Here is a 7,654-nt window from a genome sequence, read left to right on the forward strand (position 1 = left end):
TGTTGTAAGGAAGAAGAGAGGCATGGGGAAGGGAAAGCTCTTTGAGATCATTGGTCCTCTAAGGTATCCCAAGAAACATCTGAGAGTTGCAGACTCAAAGGTTAGAAAATGAGGGGAGATGTCTCCCAGGGGTCTCCTGCCCCACACGTCGGTAGGGAGATGCACAGTGCTTGGCGCGGCACCTAGCACCTAGCACAGAGTCAGCACTCCCAAACGGTAGCCACCATCATTGTGAACAACACAAGATTACTGATAAATGTAGACAACAGGATACTATTTTATATTTACTATTCTTTATTATTGCTGTATTTATACTTTTATTGTGGTAAAAATGCACATACCTTAAAAGGTCTTTCATCTTGTAAGTTTTCCCACACAACTTCCAAATATAGATAGTGCTGCTGGCGCAGCTGAAATGCTAATGCTACCCTAGTTATCAGCTGGGGTATATGGAAGAGCCACTGGCCATGGAGTGGGACAGACCTGCGCTTAAACCTCAGCTCCACTGCTTATCTCTGGGGCTGTGGCCCTTTGGTTTCTCCTCCTTCAACTGGGAAGCACATGACAGAATGTATACTTCTCTGCAGACATGAGGGGTTGTTATTCTTGTCGAGGGAGTTGGTGGCCATGCTGACATTAATGAAGAATCAAAGCCTGTGCATGCTCAGCCTGAGACAGACTCCCCGCCTTCAGATGCCTGGACCAGACTCATTTCTTGCCTTTTAATAACCAAATGTGGAAAGGCATCCACCACGAACATGCCTGGCCTCTCTCTGTCCCTCCCTGACTCCTGCCCACGGAGCTGATGGGCGAGTGTGGGGTGAGGGACCTGTTCAGCTTGCCTCCCACTGGGCATAGCCTATGTCCTCAGTGCAGCCTGCCTGCAGAGGGGCTTATGTTCTGGGTGGTTCTTCAGTAGCAGCTGAGCTCAGCAGGCTGGCTTTGCCCCCTGGGGAGGTCTGTGCTTGTCCAGCACTGCCAGGGACAGAGAGGATGAGTCTAATTCAGGGGCGGGGGTATTCACAAGCCCATTTGGCTAAAGCCGCCTCCTCCAGGCAGCTTTGTCTGTGACATCACTTCACATCACTGGCTTTCCAAGTCACCTGAGCATAAGCCAGATTCCTCATGGCAACCTGGAGAGCTCTCACCATCTCGATCCCGGTCCCCTCTGGCCTCTTCTAACCTTTACTTCCCCTGTGCCCCTCCCTCTCACTCCATTCCAGTTACAATGGCTGGGCTGATTCTGAGCTCCTCAGGCCAGCTCCTGCCTCACGGCCGTTGCCTGGAATGCTCTTCCTCCAGATGAATGCATGACCATACTTAGCCGCTTAGGTCTTAACTCAAGTATCACGCTCTTGGCTTCTTATGATTGCAACCCCCCCTCCCCCCACCAACCCCTTGACATTTCATTCCCCTTTCCCTGCTTTTCTTCTCCTTAGCACTTACTACTAACACATTTTATTTCATTTACTTACCTTGTTTATTGTGTCTTTCCCACCAAAATCACCACTCCATCGGACCAAGGTTTTTTTTTGTTTTCTTTTTTTATTGCGAGATCCCCAGTGCTTAGTGCAGGCACATAGTAGGTGCTCAGTAAATATTTCTCAAACGAATGAATGGAGCTGGCATTATTCTGCCCACCATCTGACTGTCACCCACATGTTCTAAACTCAGGAGGGGAACTGGGATATCACTTTTTGAGTCCCCTCACATTCTAGCTGTGTCCAGGTCAGTGTGGCTGAGTAGACACAATGTAGTTTGGGCTGTGCATCCAGAATGCCTGAGTTTTAATTCCCATTGGAACACCCTCTTAGCTGTGCTTCTGAACACCTCTGTGCCTAGTCTCCCCATCTGCAAAGTGGGGATGATGAGATCACCTCCCTTAGAGTGTTATTATGAGGGTGGAGGAAGAAATACAGGTATGGTGCTTAGCACAGTGGCTGGCATAGGGTAAGTGCTCAATAAATGTCAGCTGGCATTGATCAGCCTCAAGGTTTGAAGGAGGTGACCACCTCCCCTGCCTGCATCTCAGGATGGTTTGGAGACCAGGGAGACAGGGCATATGGCCTGACCTTGTGGACTCTGATGCCCAGGATGGAACAAAGGGGCTGGGGGGTCTGAGACCCGAGCCTGGGCCAGGGAACTCGAAGGGAGGTGGCAGCAGGGTGGGGGCAGTTTGACAGTCCATAGCTGGGCCTGCTCAGCAGCAGTGGGGGCAAGGATGCTGACTGCATGATCCCAGGTATCCAAATGCCACAGGTGGACTTGGAGACCTGTGGATAGGTAGACCAGTTGTCTGGATGGTGACCTGGCCTTTTCACTTCCCCCAGTTGAGTCCCCGGATGATGAGACCAGGAAGGGTCATGTCGTCATCCCTCACCTGCTCCATAAACAACAGAGAGCCTCAGGGTTGGGCTCCAGAGGGAGGAGTTTGGGAAGAAATGGGGTCATGGGCTGGTCTCCGGGACATGGACCACAGTGATCAGGGACATCTTTGCATTTTCCCAGGTCAGTTTTGTGTGTGGTGTGTGTGTGTGAATTTGTGAGGACGTGAGTACACATATGTGTTTGTGTGTGTATGTTAGAGCATTTGCTGACAGCCATACACACACACACACACACACACACACACACACACACACACACACACGCAGCCCAAAGGCTGACCCTGCTGTCAGGAAGCTCTCGCGGAATCTATTCTCCTTCACAATGCTTGCTCTCAGATGTCAGACTGTCAGACTGGAAATGTCAGCTCTGTGTGGTGTGCCAGGCCCTGCTCTGGGCAGGGAAAGCTTCGTGCCTCTCAAAGACCCTACTCTGAAAGGCATGGACAATGCCAGGCCAGGACTCCTGGCAGAGGGGAGGGCTTAGTATAGGGGTTGGGAGCCTGAGTGTAAGCTCGGGGATAAACCAGGCCTGGCAGGGACTGGAAGTCCACTCCCCAGGGGGCAGAGAGGCAGCGCTCACTACACATGAGAACAATCAGTGACATTTATTACATGCAAGGTGTGCATCAAGCACCTCACGGACATCACCTCACTTTTCAGAAGAAGAAACTGAGCCTCAGAGAGGTTTGGAAACTTACTCAAGATCACACAGCTGGAAGATGGCAGATGAGGAATGACCCATTGAGCATTGAGCTCAGTGAGTCCTGACCCATTGAGCAGGAAGTAGAGGCTTAGAGAGGATAAGTGGCTTACTTAGAGTCACTGACATGTTCATGGCAGAGGTGGGATGTGACTCAGATCTCCCTGATTCCAGAGCTTGTGCTCTTACCACCACCACACGCCCCAAGCCTGTGGGTGAGCCAGACACCCTGGGGATATGTGAAAGGTGACCAGAGAAGGGAAGGACTGACTCTGCCCAGAAGGGTCAGTGAGACACAGATGACAGCTGGGAGCGCTCCAGGGAGACAAGGGTGGGGGAGGGCATTCCAGGGGAGAGAAGAGCACGAGCAAATCACAGAGGCGTGAAATAGGGTGCCACGTTCTGGCAGTTTATAGCTGACCCATTGAGCAGGAAGACAGCCTCCGCTTCTCTCTGCCCCCACCCCCATCCTGGTTCAGAAAGCCTGATTGTCCCCACTTCCCTCCGCCCCCCTCCTGCAGGCTCCTGGGATATGGACAAGAAAGGAGCTTGTCTTTCCTGGCTCTGCTGGAGTCCTGCCGCGGAGGTTTGGTTACCATGGCGATGGGCTCCATGGAAACTTGCAGCCGGCCTTTTCCAGGATGGGCCTGGACCCCAGCCCACCTGCTGATGCATTGCGTCCCCTGGCCGCAGCATCCCGAGGAGGTGCCCGGGTGGTCACTCTGCTGTCTGAGCACCCACCCCTCCACCTTGGCAGGGGCAGGGAGAGTCCTGAAGGGCAGCAGGTTGGGATTCTGGCATGCAGAGGCCGTTGAGTGGCTTCAGGATCCCGCATCAATCCAGGACACGGAGACCCACAATTCTCTCATATTTAGGCAAATTGAGAGCAAGTCTTTACATGGCTGCTGCTCAATGTCCTGCCCGTTCTGTTTCGGTGTCCTGGTCTGTTTTGGTCCTGGTGCTGCATTCTCTTCACTCTGTTTCTCCCTGGCCCAGCTATTCTCTGAGTTCTGATCTGTTCACTCCACCATGTGCACACCATGCCCCAGGTACACCCTGTTTCAGAGGATCTCCAGGCCCTGAGGCTTGCTTTCGGACTGGCCTGGGAGGTGACCCTGACTTGACACTTTGTAGCCACGTAACCTGGAACAAGTCGCTCCCTCTTCCGGAGTCTTGGGTTCCACGTCTCTAAACACGTGCTTTATGGGATTGCTTGTTCATCCAACAAATATGCTTAACAATATCTGCATTTACTGAGCACTTTTTATTTGCTTTGAATGCATTTATTATGCTAAGAACTGCACTTACGTCATCTCATTTTCCCCTTATGACAACCCCATGACACAGGATTCTTATTCCCAGTTTGCTGGCAAAGACACTGAGGCCAAGAGGATGGAGGACCCTGTCCAGGGTCACACATGTGGCGGAGCAGGAAGGAGAACGTAGGCATGTCTGACTCCGAAGTTGCCCTGAAGAGGGTACCACCGCATTATTTGGTCAGTTAATTTTTATCATGCACCGATGGTGTGATGACCTGGTTTCTGCCCTTACAGAGCACCTACTGGGGGAGATGGGAAAAAAGAGCAAATAATAATACAACGCGTTGTAAGTAGAGTGTTGAGATAGAGGGTGATGGGTGGGGACGATGTTCTTAAAGAGGATGAGTGCTCAGGGACGATCTGTCTGAGCAAATGACACACAAGGATGAGAGAGCCGCATAATGGGAAGAGCCAGCTACGAGAGGGAAGAGAGACCCAGGCAGGGACAAAGGCCTTGAGGTGGGAATGGGTTTGGTGTGTCCTCAGAGGCAGAAGGGTCAGAGGAGCTTTGAGGTGGTGAGTGAGGGGGAGAGAGGCCTGGGACGAGCCAGAGAGGCAGGCAGGGGCCCGATCACGCAGAGCCTCGTGGGCTGGGATAGGGGGCATGGTTTATTCTAAGGGCAGTGGAAACCATCAGAGGGTGCTAGGCAGGAGAGTGAGTTGACCTCACATGTGAGAAGCAGCTCCCTCTGGATGCTGTATGGGGATCGGGTAGCAGAGGGGCATGACGGGGCCAGGAGGACATGCAGTTGTCCTGGTTGGAGATGGTGCTGGCCATGGCCGGGGAGGGAAGCTTCCGAGCTTGACTGGTTTGGACACAGTGTAGACAGACTTCGCTGAGGGACTTGTAAGTAGCGGGTGGGAAACAAGAAGGCAGAAAGGATAACTCCTCGTTTCTGCCTTGAGCGACCAGGTGGGTGATGATGTTGCTTACTGGGATGGGGAGACTCAGGTGGTGCTGGGGGTGGGATGCTAGACAACTGGCTTTTTCAGGGGAGAAGATCCAGAGCTTGCTTTGGGATGTGTTGTGTCCAAGATGCCTGGGAGCAGATACAAATTTGGTTATTGACAGTGTAGACATGACAACTAAAGCCATGGGGCTTGGATCAAAGGAGGAAGTGTAGACAGAGATGGGAGGATAAGAGGAAGGGAAAGGAGGGGTGGAAGAGCAGCTGGGAGGAGAAAAGAGGAAAAGGAAAAGAGAAGAAAGGAGAGGAGAGGAGGGGAGGAGGGCTGTTGGAGCCAGGAACACACCTGTGCTTACCTTTTTCTGGTGTGGGCCATGCTTCAGGCACCCGGAACACACCCTGAGTCCAGGAGCACCAGCCTTGGAGGTGAGGGCAACAGCAGGAACTTTGCCAGTTTGGCCATTAGAACCTGTGTGGGGACGTTAGGCCAGGGTGCTTCGAGGGGTCCAAGGAGGAACAGCCCCACTGGACTGAGGGTGGAGGCCAAGGCCTGACAGATGAGTTCCCCATAAAAAGGGAGGAGAGAGAAGAAGAGGGTAGAGGTGATGGGGTGTGGGATTTGGATGGTAAGCAATGTGCAGGAAGCAGGTGAAGCGGGGTGTCGAGAGATGAAAGAAGCAGACATTTGGGGACAGGCGGATGTGGATGCAGGCTGTGGCCCAGAGCGGGAGGCAAGAGGCAGCTTCCTTCCCTGTCTCCATCGTCATCCTGGTAGGACCCTGGGCTTCCTGGAGACAGCCTGGGGGCTTATACCAAGCCCTTGTCTTAGCTGAGCTGCCTGACTGACCTTGTAACCACATGGCCCCCGAGGGAAACAGCACATGTGGGTCCGTGCAGGTGCATCAGGGGCATGGGTATGTGTCTGAAGGTGACTGGGACAGCTTGGAGCCTTGAATGTCCTGGACTTGGAGACACTTACGAGCTGTGGGCATTGGGCAAGGCACAACAACTGGCTTCATGGAGCCTTAGGGTCTCACCTGGGGAAAGGTGATAATAACATGTGAAATATGCCCTGCCAGTCCCCAAGCTCTGCCCGAGTGTGAGAGATTATTAGTGCTGCCTAGGCTATGAAACTCCATGTGAGGGGTGACCCTAGTTTTGATGAAAGAGAGAGACAGAGGCAGAGACAGAAAGAGTGAGACAGAGAAAGGAAAACAAGGTGGGGGTGGGCAGGTAGAGACAGAGACAGAGCAAGACAGAGAACAAGAACAAGAAAGATAGATACGGAGGCCAGGTGCGGTGGCTCATGCCTATAATCCCAGCACTTTGGGAGGCCGAGGTGGGTGGATCACCTGAGGTCAGGAGTTCGAGACTAGCCTGGCCAACATGGTGAAACCCCGTCTCTACTAAAAATACAAAAATTAGCCAGGCGTGGTGGCAGGCGCCTGTAATCTCAGGTACTCAGGAGGCTTAGGCAGGATAATTGCTTGAACCTGGGAGGCAGAGGCTGCAGTGAGCCAAGATCACGCCACTGCACTCCAGCCTGGGAAAAAAAAAAAAAAAAAGAATAAATAAATAAATAAAGATAGATGATACGGGATAGAAAAAGAGGGAAAGAGAGAGAGACACAGAGAGCTAGAGAAACAAGAGAGACAGACAGAGTCAGAGAGAGACAAAAAGAGCTTGAGAGCAAGAGAGGGCGAGGGAGAGACAGAGACACAGACACAGGGAGAGGAGGTTGTAGCAGACGTCATATCTGGGCAGTGAGGCTGCGAGTGATTTTGACTTTTATACTTTTGCTCATATTATTTTCTGATTTTTCTCTATGTCTACTTAAAATAATTATCTTGAAAAAATGGTTTCTAGACGTAAATTGGATTTTAGAAACTTTCTGCAATTTGGAAATATCTATGAAAAGCTTTACAATTTGCATACAAATTGACCCAGAAATTTCTCTTCTTAGAATTTATTCAAAGGGAATAATCATGAAAGTGCCAACGATATAATTGCAAAGATGTTTTGGAGTTTATAATAACACGCCCTCCAAAATAACCCTAAAAAAGGCCAACAAAGAAAACCCCTCTACCTAGATGTACAAAAATACTTGAATAAATAAAAGATGGTCCATTCATCGAATGGATTTCTAGATAGCCTTTAAAATGATGAAGAAGGTAACTTATTGGTGTGGATATTTATGACATATTAAGTAAATAAAAAAACAAGTTTCAAAAAGGCACAATGTGACTCAATTTTATTAGAAAAAACATCTGTGTGTGTGTGTGCATAGAGAAATACCTGGAATTTTGGTCAGCAAGGTGCTAAGTCTGTTGTGCAACAATA

This window comes from Pan troglodytes, chromosome 1 (assembly GCF_028858775.2).
Source record: "Pan troglodytes isolate AG18354 chromosome 1, NHGRI_mPanTro3-v2.0_pri, whole genome shotgun sequence".
In the NCBI taxonomy this organism is placed as follows: domain Eukaryota; kingdom Metazoa; phylum Chordata; class Mammalia; order Primates; family Hominidae; genus Pan; species Pan troglodytes.